The 13,202-nt window shown below is 39.1% G+C and overlaps 2 protein-coding genes across 7 annotated transcripts in view; one reads left to right on the forward strand and one right to left on the reverse strand.

Annotated features, from left to right (window-relative positions):
- CMSS1 (cms1 ribosomal small subunit homolog) overlaps positions 1-13,202 on the forward strand; it is a 430,657-nt gene that overhangs the window by 288,185 nt on the left and 129,270 nt on the right. The window lies entirely within an intron of this gene.
- The window catches only part of FILIP1L (filamin A interacting protein 1 like), a 361,936-nt gene that overhangs the window by 284,462 nt on the left and 64,272 nt on the right, over positions 1-13,202 (reverse strand). For 5 of the 6 annotated variants that reach the window (XM_056793385.1, XM_056793380.1, XM_056793382.1 and 2 more), the window contains one exon: positions 745-816. The exons of the other annotated variant lie outside the window; for it this stretch is intronic. The gene's annotated coding sequence lies outside the window, so the exon portion shown is untranslated. The remainder of the gene's footprint in view (positions 1-744; positions 817-13,202) is intronic. 6 annotated transcript variants of the gene reach the window in all.

Consider the following 13,202-nt stretch of genomic DNA (forward strand, 5'->3'; position numbering starts at 1 on the left):
GCTTCAAATGCCAATTGAAATCTCTGAAATCCAAATGCCACCTGATCACCCTTCATTCTAGTGCCCTCATCCTTTGCTTATTCATATTTATATTATATATAGTTTGATTGTATATAGTTGTTTGGATTTTTTCTCTCTTATTAGACTCTGAGCTCCTTGAGAATGGGACTGGTTTTTGTCTTTTTCTCCTTTCTCTTTCTATCACAAATGCTTTGCACAATGCCTGGCACATAATAGAGACTTAATAATTTTTTGCCGTTTACTATATTACATAGTTGCCCTACAGAGGTACAAAACAATATGTTAGATAAAGTTGTAACCAAGATGGTTGGTGAGGGAGTGCTTTTCTGAGGAATTAGATTTTGAAATTTGGAATGAAAAACTAAAATCTCTTGTGAAATGTCATCTCAGTGAGCAAAACATTCCAAACCACATTTAATGTTCATTACTTTTTAGATGAAGGTACGTTTTCAGTGTCCTTTTTGACTTGTGTGTGGGTTTTATGTTTTGGGTCATGTAAATCTCTCTGGTGTTATGATTAGTTGCCACAGCAATGACAAAGCTGTTTCCCATATGGCATGATATTCCCATTTCGCTGTGGACTTTTGGTGTCATTTTTATATTCTGTATAAAAGAAGAAAATGTCAGAAGATACTGTCTCTAACATGAATAATCTATAGAGAAATAAAATTATTTCCCTCCAAGGACATGTTTTAGCGATATTACTGTGGATATATAACTTACCTTCCAGCTGTCCCCTGGATAACCAGAATTTCTTGAATCGCTGATAGCCTTTTAGGTATAATTGGATTGTGCCTGCAAAAATAGTCTTGTGTCAACGACAGATATAATTGGTCTTTATTTTGAATCATAGAATTTAGACCTAGAAAGGCCCTTAGAGATAATGGAATCCAGCTCCCCCACCTTAACGATGAGGAAGCTCAGGTCCAGACAAGTATAATGTGACTCACAAGATCGTATCAGATGTAAGATTTGAACCCACTATCTCCTAAAGCAGCGGTTCTCAACCTCTCAATGTGTAGCAATCAGAATACATAATGCATATCAGGTATTTGTATTCTGAAGCATAACTGTAGCAAAATGACAGTTTTGAAGTAGCCACCAAAATCATTTTTTGGTTTGGGGTCACCGCAACATGAGGAACTGCATTGTGGGGTCACGGCATTAGAAAGGTTGAGAACCCCTGCTCTAAAGAGAAAAACCCAAAAATTCCCCTAAATATCATTGCAAGAACACAGAGCTATACCTCATTATCTGGAAAACTGGCGTCAGAAACCTTACAAGAAACCCTAACCACAAATTCCTATCTGTAAGAGAGACCCGTTACTTGCATCATCATTGAGACTGTTAGGATGTCTTCTTCCCCACTGTCAATTCCTGATAACCACAGGAGAGATAGAGAACAGCAGTCTCAGTCTGTCAGGGGAAGGGGAAGCGGGCTGAGCATAGCCAAAAACTATGGACCATTGATGATGGTGATGATGATGATGAATACACTACCGTTCACAAAGAGCTTGACACAATCAACTTGTTTGATCCTCATAACAGCCCTGTGAGTTGTGACATTATTATTCCCACTTTATAGATGAGGAAACTGAAGCTGAGAGGATAAGTGAATTGCACAGGGTCATACAGCTAATAAGTATCTGAACTAGAATTCAAATTCAGGTCTTCTAGACTCCAAATCCAGTTCTCTGTCAGACTTTCCATCTAACAAAAATTCAATTCCATTTAACACACATTAATTAAGTGTATACCACATGCAATACAGTGGGGATACACGACATAAACAAGATAGACCCAGCCCTCAAGGAACTCATGCTATGTTGGGAACGACATAGACACAGAAACTGATTTAATGTAATTTGAAATAATAAAGAGGAATAACAGAGTGGTCAGTAATGGTTGTCATTGCCCCAGTCCCGTGCTTCAACAGGGCCCTTGTGACAGTAAAGCAGGCCTTTTCTTTCTCCCTGATTGATTGCCAAATCATTTCCCACCGAAGCTATTCCAAACCTTCTCTTGCGTTCTTAACCCACATACTTCTCATTGTCTCATTCATTTGCCTCTTCATCTAATTGGGGGTGGGGGGAATGAGGATATTTCATAGGAGCACTCTTGTTTCCAGTTCTTTTCATCTTAAAACACCTTGATATCATCTCCCACTGACTCATTTCTCCAGACCCATACAGAAAGATGGCCCTTCCTTTTCAAGACCAGCCATTCTCCATAAGTGCTTGATCTCATCCCTTCTTTTTCCAGCACATTACATCCTTTTCTTTTCTTTTTTTTAAACTTGTACCTTCTGTCTTAGAATCAATACTAAGTAGTGGGGATGACTTGGGTTCAAATGTGGCCTCAAACCCTTCCTGGCTATGTGACCTTGGGCAAGTCACTTAACTCCATTTGCCTACTTAACACTCTTCTGCCTTTGAACCAATGCCTAGTATCAATTCAAAGACAGAAGGTAAAGGTTTAACACACACACACACACACACACACACACACACACACACACACACACAAAGGCTTCTTTTTTTTTTTTTAGGCAAACAGGGTTAAGTGACTTGCCCAGGGTCACATAACTAGTAAGTTGTTGAAACAGTATTTAAACTCAAGTCTTTCAGACCCCAAGCCCAGCATTCTATCTACTTTATCACCTACCTACCCCTCAAAAAGCATTTATTAAGTGCTGTCTATGTGCCAGGAACTATGCTTAATGCTAGGGATATATAGCAAAGTAAAAGCAATCCTTCCTCTTGAGGAGCTTGTGGTCTAATGGGAGAGACAGCATGCCAACAACTAAGTACAAACAGAACAGATAGAAAATAAATTGGGTTCAGTCTCAGAGGGATGGCATGAGCATTAAGTGGGATTGGGAAAGCTTCTTGCAGAAAGTGGAATTTTAGCTGAGACTTGAAGGAAGCCAGGGCAGCTAGGAGGTAAAGACCAGGAGGGAGACAATTCCAGGAATGAAGTGTGGAGAGTGGTGGCAGAGAGAGGGAGCGCCAGTGCAAATGCCAGGAGTCAGGAGATGAAGTGTCTTGTTGGAAGAGAACAGCAAAGAAGCCAGGTGTCATTGAATGCAAGACTGTGTGGAGGGTAGTGAGGTATAAGAAAAATGGGATGGTATGAAGGAGCCAGGTTATGAGGGGCTTTCAAAGCCAAACAAGATTTTATAGTTCATCTTGGAGGCAATAAGGAGCCCCTGGAGTTTTTTGAGCTGCACTTTAGGAAGATCCCTTTGGCAGCTGAGTGGAAGATGTTATAATGTGGGGAGAGATCCATGGAAAGCTGACCAGCCGTCAAGTTATTTGGTAGTCCAGGCATGAGATGGTCGGGACCTCCATACAGCCTTGGATGGCAGAAAGGGGCACTGGGAAATCACAAAGGTAGCACCAACAGGACTTGGCAACTGATTGGATGTGAACAGCGATGCTAGAGAGAGCATGTGAGTGAAGAGTCAAGGATAATATATAGCTGAGTCAGATTGATTGGGGAAGTAGTGGTGTGTTTAACAGTAATAGTGAGGTTAGGAAGGGGGAAGACTTGGAAGCAAATGATTTGGCACATGTTGAGCTTGTTTTCTGGGTTATCTGGTTCGACGTGTCCATTTTGCAGCTGGAGATAGGAGATGAGGTCTAGAGAAAGCCTGGGGTTGTAACTAGATTTGAGAATCATCTTGATCCAGACTGCATCTCTAAGCACAGGTTAGATCACCAAGTGAGAGAGGACAGAACCAGAAACCATCCTCCTGGTAGTCTTGTGCCTTTGTTGATTCCTCTCTATTGCATTAAGGCTGTTTAAAGAGCCAATGGCTTGTTTGGTATCTTGCTAGCAGTCTCTGAAAACAAGCGCCAAGGGAGTAAAAGACTTGAAACTATCTGCAAACTAAAGTTTTTCTGACTGGGATCTAAACAGAAATATACACTAATTGCTTAGTACTTCTTACTATTCTAATGCCTCTAAAAATAAGATTCTACTGAAAACCTTGGTTTTGCAGTTCCAAAGATTCCATATTTTGGAGTTGTTCAGCATTGTTCCAGGATTTCCCCATAAACTCTTGGTTGTATGGGACCCTTTGATGACTGCTTTATTGGAGCATCTCGTTTTATACAATTAATCAGAATGGGGGGGGGGGGGGGGGGGAATGCCTGTATGCCTACAAAACCATGGCAAATGATTATATGTAACTATGACCTAAATATGAGAAGAGGGAAAACCAGCATTTTTTCCCCCCTTCGGAGAGTGTACCCACACCACCCACCCTTGTCACACAACAGCTACAGACCCTATTGTGCCTGGATTCCAGGGTGTGGTGTTTTGAAATGAGAATTATAGACAAAAAGATAAGGAACCTAAACTCTGATCACATGAGAGTAATTGGAAAGAGAGGAGAAGCAGAGTGGGGTGGTCACTGCATATACACGCATTCTGTCAGTCTGTCTGTCTCTTTCTTCCCCCCCCCCCCTCCCCAGTCATCTGCTCCATTTCCCCACTCTGTTTATTCCCTCTTAACTGTTGTGTGATGAGGGTGGGTGATGTGTATATACTGAGATTACACTGATAGATTCCTCCTTACTGCTGTCTCCCATTTGGAAAAGTGGGAGTCATGCTTAGCATCCTTTGGCCGAATGAAAACACTTAAAGTCGGATTATCATCCTAGGAAAATAACCCCAGAGCTCATCCAAATCATTTGCCTATTTCTCTCAAATTTTGACCCATGTGATTTCTTCTATGCCCCCAAGTCATTTAGGAGTCCAATAGTGCCCTCGGCTGATTGGAACATTTGGAGAGTAGTTCTTTGGAGGAGGTAAGGAAGAAGTTAGAGTGTTGAGCTAGATATTCCCTGCAGCTGCACCTAACCAAAAGCAAGCTGTTGACATAGACAGCTGGCTTCATTTAAATCAGAGGGCCACCATGGCAGTAGTCCTTAGTGTATCCTGTGGGTGTGGAGGATTGTTGTTGCGCTCCATTATGAAGCACAAGGGTACAAATTCTCCTTTGTAATTTATGTGAAGGAGCCAAATAGTTCTTGAGCCTCCTTTCCATGCTGCCATTTTGCATATTCATTGACAGCTTAAACAAAGCAACTTAGAACGGATTAATGTTATGTTTTATGGCTCTGGTCACAACAAATAACTGTAACTCCTGGTCGCCCTGACTAACCACAGGGTTTTTGATGATTAAGTTAAATTTGGACATTGTAGGTGCATATGTTATGTATGTCACTATTTTTCTTTTCTTTTCAAATCTTTTCTGATGGACTAAATATTTTTTACAACATCTAATCACTAGAGTATGAACTTGGACCATTATTAAAGTGGACGTTGTACTGTGAAGGTAAGGGGCAGCAAAGATACAATAATTGTTTTCAAATTTAAATGCAGTTGAACACAGGCATGGCATTTGATAAACCAAAGGAATGTATATCTTCTGGGGTAAGGACCAAAACTTCTGGGAAAACTCAAAAGTGATGGGGCAGAAATTAGCTTGCTATCCTAAAGAACTACTTCTCACAACTTTTCACAATAAGGGAAGATTTCTTGACCCAACAAGGGACAAAGAGGATCATAGAAGAAAAACTCTTTTTGAACACCTTTGATTACATGGAATTCAAATGTTTTTCTACAAACTAGATCAGTACAGCTTAAAAATTAGGAGGGAAATGAACAATGCTGACCAAAATCATCATTCTCTGATGAAGTCTGATATACAAAATATCTAGGGAATTGATATAACTTCCCCCCATTCTTCCAGATTCTTCCCTCTGAAGCCACATAGAACACAACTAAGGGACTCTTTCTCCACTAGGAATTACTAAAGAGCTTGCAGTACCCACCCACCCCCCCATCCCCTGTGAAGAGCCAGATCTCAGGGGAAGTTTTGGAAAATGACATAATTTTGACCACAGAGCAGTCTGCACTTCTTCTTAGCCTGTGCTTTAGCTGTTTTATTTTTAATTTGAAAGATGGCAATCCCTCTTTGGTCCTATTTTTAAAATAAAATATAACACTGGCATATGCTTAGCTTTCCCACAGTCGTGCATTTGTGGCTTTACCTCCCATAGGTTTTAGTTTCTGAGTAGGCACGTTCAGCCCTTTCATTCATCCGAATGAGTTTGCCTCTCGTTTAATACCTGAGGATAGGACCTTTGAGATGAAATTTTAATCATCTAGGTCCCCTGATACTGGGAGCACAGACTCTTCCTACTTTCATAAAGTCATAGAGTTGGAATTGCTTTGACCCTAAGACACTATCTGTTCCAGCCCCTTATTTTACAGATGAGGACACTAAGCCCCCAGGAAGGTTAAGTTGTTTGCCTATGGTTTTTATTCAGTTGTTTTTTCAGTCATGTCCAGCTTTTCAGGACCCCATTTAGGGGTTTTCTTGGCAAAGGTACTGGAAGAATAGTTTGCCATTTGCTTCTCCAGTTCATTTGACAGATGAGTAACTACTGAGGCAAGAGGGTTAAGTGACTTGCCCAGGGTCATATACCTAGGAAGTATCTGAGGCCAGATTTGAACTCAGGAAAATGAGTTTATGACTATAGGCTCAGTGCTCTATCCACTGCTCCCACCTAGCTGCCCCTTTGCCTATATTTACATTAGTAATAAGCATCAGGTGGAATTTGAACTCAGATTCTCTTAACTCCATAGCTCACGCCCCATTTTTCTCTTTCTTTTCTATTTCTTTTCAGGCTTTCACAGTAAATTCCCTTATTCCTCCACTTTGGGTCACCCCCCTCTTTAGATTCTCTAGCATTCTTTCTGAACCCACTTATGCACTTATGGCCCCTCTTTGTTTATCATCTTTAATCCACTTGATCCAATCTGAAATTTGCATCTGTCTTTCAGAATAGAGAAGCCATATGCCTTTCTGTGGGATTCATAACACATAATGGCCTGCCATATAATCCCATCAACTTGACTTTCTTTACACATTACTCTCCATCTCCTGCCTCCTGCCTTTGGACTGGCTGGGCAGCTGCCTGTACCCCAGTGCCATGCCCATAGTAGTCTCCCTCCTCATAGATTCTATATGTATTCCTATATGTCATCTCCAGTGTCTTTGCCAAGAAAACCCCAAATGGAATCACCAAGAGTTAGTCATAACTGAAACAGCTCAACAACAATAAATGTTTATGTTAAAGAGGGATACCTGACCATATAGCTCCTACATATTCTTAGGGGAGTTTGGGAAACATCATGGTGGAGGAGCAAGACTTGAGTGATATAGTAGAACGTGCACTGGACTTGGAATAACAAAATGCCCTTTCTGTTATTAGCTCTGGGCCCCTGAAAGGTCGTTGAACGCTCCTCGTCAGCTTACTCGTCTCCAAAATAAGGAGATTGATAACTGTTCCTTCTTAGAGTTTTTAGCTTTGCTGGGTTGGAGTTCCCCCACCTCAAGACTTCTAATTTCTTCAATGAAGGTATCTAGGGATGAGAAAACTCCCTCTACCCATTCAGATCAGCATGGTTGCAGTGTATAGACTTAGTGGCAGGGGGTCATCAAAGAAATTGTGATTTACCTAGAATTACCATCAATGCCAGGACTGTCAGAGATGGTGAATTCAGACTGTCCTGCTTCCAAGTCTAGTTCTCCTCCGTTGATTATAATATATTGCTCCCTTGCTGTATTAATGTGAGCAATTAATGTTAAATGCCCAGTAGGAAAATAATAAGCAAGTCATTTGATACATAGCATCAGGTCAGATATGAAAAAACAGCTGATGACTAAAGATGGGTATCTAAGGAACAACTGTGATCACTATGTGGGAAAAAATGAGAACATGGAATGTTTCTTTAAGGAAAACATGATGCAAATCTGCTCAGTAGTCCTGGCCACTCAAGTTAATATTTGGCATGTCAAATTTAGAATCATTGCATCATCAGGGAAAAGAGCCACTGGGGGTGGGGGGGTGGGGAGGGAAGGAGATTCAGTATTTGACACTCAAAAGGATCTTTTCTGAGCTGTCGAATCTACTTTTGTTAATGATCCTGAATCATGTGTCTACATTATTTTCCCCAACTTTTAAATATCACATATTTCTGGGTGCTGCTACATGCTCTATTGGTTGTTCTGTATCATCCTAAAATTCTTTTTTTTTTAACTCTTTATGTGCTCATATAAAGATTGTTAGCTGTTCAGTGTTAGCCCCCAGGGGTCAAGGAATATACCTTTTTTTTCATTCGTGTTATAATTCACTCAGTTGGTTAAAATCCAAGGTTATGGGATCTCTCTCCGTAGAGGTTTGTTACCTTTGTGCTGAGTTTCCCTAACCTTGCTCTGCAGTTTCACACTATAGCTCTTTGGTCATCACTAGGAGGGTAAGATAAGAGTATAAATCATCATAACCTGTCACAGCTACTGGGAAAAAAAAAATAAATCTCAAAGCACACTAAAGAAGAATAAATGACACTATATGAGAAGGAAGACTTTAATAATATTAGGTATTTAAGCTTTTACACATTAATATAATAATATGATATCTTCTCCCTTAAGATATAAATTACTTAAAAAAAAAAACCTTCCCCTTCAATTTTAGAAACAATACTATATATTGGTTCCAAGGCAAAAAAAAAAAAGAGGTAAGGGCTAGGAAATGGGGGTTAACAGACTTGCCCAGGGTCACAGTGTCTGAGGTTAGATTTGAACCCAAGACCTCCCATCACTGAGTCTGGCTCTCAATCCACCGAGCCACCTAGCTACCCCTTATAAATGCACTTTTTAAGTATTCTTTATGAGAGCCCCTGAAAGAAAAAAATGAATAGAATTTAATGTAATTAATTAGAGAGAGAAATAGAATATATAGAATAGAATAAAATAATAGAATTTTAAAGTGGAATGGCTTTTTATTTATGGCATTCAACCTTTTTTTATTTTTTGTCTTTGGATATTTACAAATAAGGATGCTTTGCAGATCTTATTTTCTTTTGAGGCACTGTAATATATTGGCTCTAGAGCTGTCTGTTCATGAAATTGGGAAGGCCTAGATACAACAATTCTTACTTCTGAAAGAACTGACTATGTGCCCCTGGGCAAGTTAATTAAGCTTTCTGTCCCTGGGCATCTCCTTAAGAGTCTATGTGGTGAATCATCATTGGAAGAAGTCCTTCATCAGGAGATCTGTTTACCAATACATCTCAGGTTCTATTTTCCAACCCCCCCAAAAAGTTTTCTAAAAAAAATTGAGGTAACTAAATCTAGGCAGGCATGGAGGGCATTTCTAAATAGTATTTGCCTTTTACTATTCACTCTGGGTGGTAGCACTAATTGTACTCATTCCCCAGCACAACCTTGGAGTTCAGATTTTCAAAGTTATGTTTTCTAGAACCTCAAAGTTCTTGATCTACCACAGAGTTCAGGTCCCATCTTTACCACCAGTTCCTCTCCCCTGAACCCTCAGCCACCTGGCTTCCATGGAACTGCCCTGGTTTGTTTCACCTTATGTTGGTATTTCAAAAGATCCTTGAATTTAACAATATGAGCACTTCTGACACAGACCAACTACTCCATAGCCTCTTCATGAGGTGCTTTGTCCAAAGGCAGCTGGATTCCATGAGCACACACAGTCTTTTTCTGGACCAATCCTAGCCCTCTTTCTTTGTGCTTAATTGGCACAACCTTCAAGAATCTTACATTATTTCTCAGCTGGTACCAGATATTTGTGCTTTATAATATAGTTCAAAATCTGGTACTGCCAAACTGCCTTCCTTTATGTTTTTTTAAAGTTAATTTCCTTGATAATCCTGACCTTTTATTTTTCCAAATTAATTTTGTATTATTTTTTCTAGTTCAATAAAGATTGACTAAAATGATACAGTAACAAAATGGCAAATGTTGGAGGGGATATAGAAAAATGGGGACATGAATACACACTGATGCTGGAACTGTGAATTGATCCAACCATTTGGAATTATGCTCAGAGAATTATAAAATTGTGTATACCTTTTAACCCAGCAATATCACTATTAGATTTATTTCCTCAGGTGATCAGAAAAAAAGGAAAAGAACCTATATATTCTAAAATATTTATTTTATATATGTATATATATACATAAATATATATAAATATAAAATAAACCATTCTTAATGGTAGCAAAGAACTGGAAATTGAAGGGATGCCCATCAGTTGAGGAATGGATAAATAAGTTGTGGCTTATGGTTGTGCTGGAATACTACTGCACCACAAGAAATAATAAGTAGATAAATTTTGGAAAACTGTGGAAAGACCTACATGAAATTATGAAGAGTAAAACAAGAAGAACCAAGAGAACATTATATATTGCAACAGAAGAGAGAACGGATAAATTTCAGAAATTTATGTAAGACATCGTTTTACATTTGCATATACCTTTTATCAAACGATGTCTTCTCTAATGAGGGAGGGGCAGCAGAGAAGGTGTTAACTGGGCATCTAAATGTAACAAACAAATCAATAAATAAATTTTAATTTAAAAAAATACCTCACATTACCTCTGTACCAAGAAGACACATCACAGTGGGACTTTTGTAGGTGTCATATTAGCTATGGCTCCATAAATTATCAAAATGGTATAGAAAACAGGCTAATTTTTATCAACTGTTCATGTTAGGGATACTGTTATTTGGACTTATAATATACAAGACTATGAATCTTCCAAAAGCTTATTTATATCTCCAGGATCCATGATTTTCATCAGCATGCATGTCCTCTCTGCCATCACAGTTCATGGCATCCCTTACATCATAAAACAGAGGCTATTAACCTGGAGTGCAGGAACATCTTGGTTTTTTAAAAATATTTTGGTAACTGAATTTCATCACAATATAATCCTATGTGTTTTATTTTGTGCATTTTAAAGAAATTATTTCAAGAAGGGATGCATAGGTTTCCCCAGACTACCAAAGGGATTCATAAAACTAAAAAAAGAAGTTAAGAAGTCTTCCCATAAAAAAGAATTTCTTGAGTTACTTGCCAAAAACATCATCCTTTAAAAGCCAGCCCCTTCTCTAAATTTAGCTGATAAGATATACATAGTCCATAACTGTGTATGGACTTTCCAAAGCTTTCCCCCTACCCACCAAAGTTTTCAAACCTTCCCTGTTTGTTAGAACTTAACAGATCTTCTATTCACTCCATTAAAAGAGCTTTTAAGAACCCAGGTCATTGTCACATCATGATGAAGCATTAGAGTAAGATTAATTCATTTCTGTTCCTCAATATTGTCAGATCATCTGCTGGACTTCCAAATCAAGAAGACTATATAGCTCAAGGTCTGTACTTAAGCACTAGTGTAATTTCTAAGTGAGCCACTCAATGCCCCCTAAGCCTCATTTTAACTCATCTGTAAAATGGAGAGAGTAATAGTTCCCACCTCATGGGATTTTTGTGAGTATCCAGTGATATCCCGTATGTAAAGCTTTTTGTAAACTTTAAAATGTTAGGTGTGGAAATGAGGAGCAGTCACTATGCTGAGCTGGGGAGACACAAACAAAAATAAAATAGTCTCTGCCCTCAAGGAGTTTGCATTCTACTAGATGAAGCTCTACTCACCTGTTGCTAGAGATTTATCCAACCAACTTTGGGTTTTCTTTGAGTACTTAATCCATGAATTAAGCTTGTCTGGGTTTCCCAGAACCTCTCCTTTAGGACTTCCTAAACCCTCCTAGCTTTAAATAATTTGGTAATTGTGTGTGACTGAGAGAATTTCGTAGAGGCCAATGAAAAAGGTCCTTAGTAACACATTCCTGGAAGGGCAATTTTCTTTAAAATCTTATAAAACAGATCGTAAATGAAGATGAAGCACAGGATAGTTGTACATAGTACTAGAAAATCAAGTTTTAAAGCATCATGATTTTGTTCAAAGGAAAGGGAAAATGACACTTCCATCACCCCAAAAAATAAGCCATTTCCCTGATAAAAGTGCTTCCTTGGACCATTTGATTTGTCTGATTTCTAGAGGCAACATAACAAAGTGAGAAGAATTTAAAGTTGAGAATTGGGGGCACTGAGTGATTTGAATCCTGCTTCTACTGTTTAAGACCATGGGCAAGTCACTTAACTTTATTGAGTAGTTTTCCCTTCTGCCAGAGACAGATACGAGAGTCTATATGGATCAGCTAGGTAGCTCAGGAGATTGACGTTGGGCTTACAGATGAAAGGTCCTATATTCAAATATCACCTCAGATACTTCCAAGCTGGGTGGCCTTGTCTTGGAGTTAATACTATGTATTGGTTCCAAGTCAGAAGTGTGGTTAGGGGTAGAAAATGATGGTTGTATCTTGCCCAGGGACACACAGCTAGGAAGAGTCTGAGGTCAAATTTGAACCCAAGACCTCTCATCACTGAGCCTGGTTCTCAGTCCACTGAGCCACCTAGCTGCCTGCTATTTTCATAACTGAAGCAGACTAAAACAATTGGTGAGGCAACTCCATCTTTTAGAAAAAGACTGTTAAAAACAAAAAAAGGAAGTAAAGGGAGGAGATCTCTCTGGGAATAACTAGGACGATGTGTGGTCTCTAAACATAAACTATAGAATGACACTGAATATATAGTATGTGTGTTCTAGACAGCAGTCCTTGGACTGCTGCGGATATCCATTAATTACTCAGCAACAACCAAACTCATGACTGCCATCATCCAGGCTATAACTCACAATATGCTTCTCATTATTGTTAAGAGCAACTTTCCCTCTTAAGTGTTTTATTTATATAAATTTCTACCTAGAAATTTTTATCAGTTCCCTTTTTTTTTTTTAAGGGAGAAAATGACTTTTGTGAATCTTACATAGCTAGTGGCAACTTGGTGTGTGATTTTACATCACATATCACCAAAGGATCGGCTTTTCCTAGAATCACAAAATTGGAGAATCAGATCAGAACCATTCTGGTCTAACTCCTACATAAAAGGAATCCTTCCATAAGAAACTTAACAAATGCTCATCCAGCCTAGGTTTGAAAACCTCCACTGAACTGGAATCCTTTGCCCCTCAAAGCAGTTCATTCCATTTTTGGACAGCTCTTAATTATTAGGAAGTTTTTTTCCTAATAGCATCCTACGTTTGCTTCTGTGCAGCTTCCACCCCCTGTTCTCCATCCTGCCTTTTAGAGTCTAAGGAGAGAGTATAATTCCTTTTCATATGACTGCCATTTCCCCTGAGACTTCCTTTGTTGACAAAACTAAATCACTTCT

The sequence above is a fragment of the Monodelphis domestica genome, chromosome 4, assembly GCF_027887165.1.
Source record: "Monodelphis domestica isolate mMonDom1 chromosome 4, mMonDom1.pri, whole genome shotgun sequence".
Classification (NCBI taxonomy): domain Eukaryota; kingdom Metazoa; phylum Chordata; class Mammalia; order Didelphimorphia; family Didelphidae; genus Monodelphis; species Monodelphis domestica.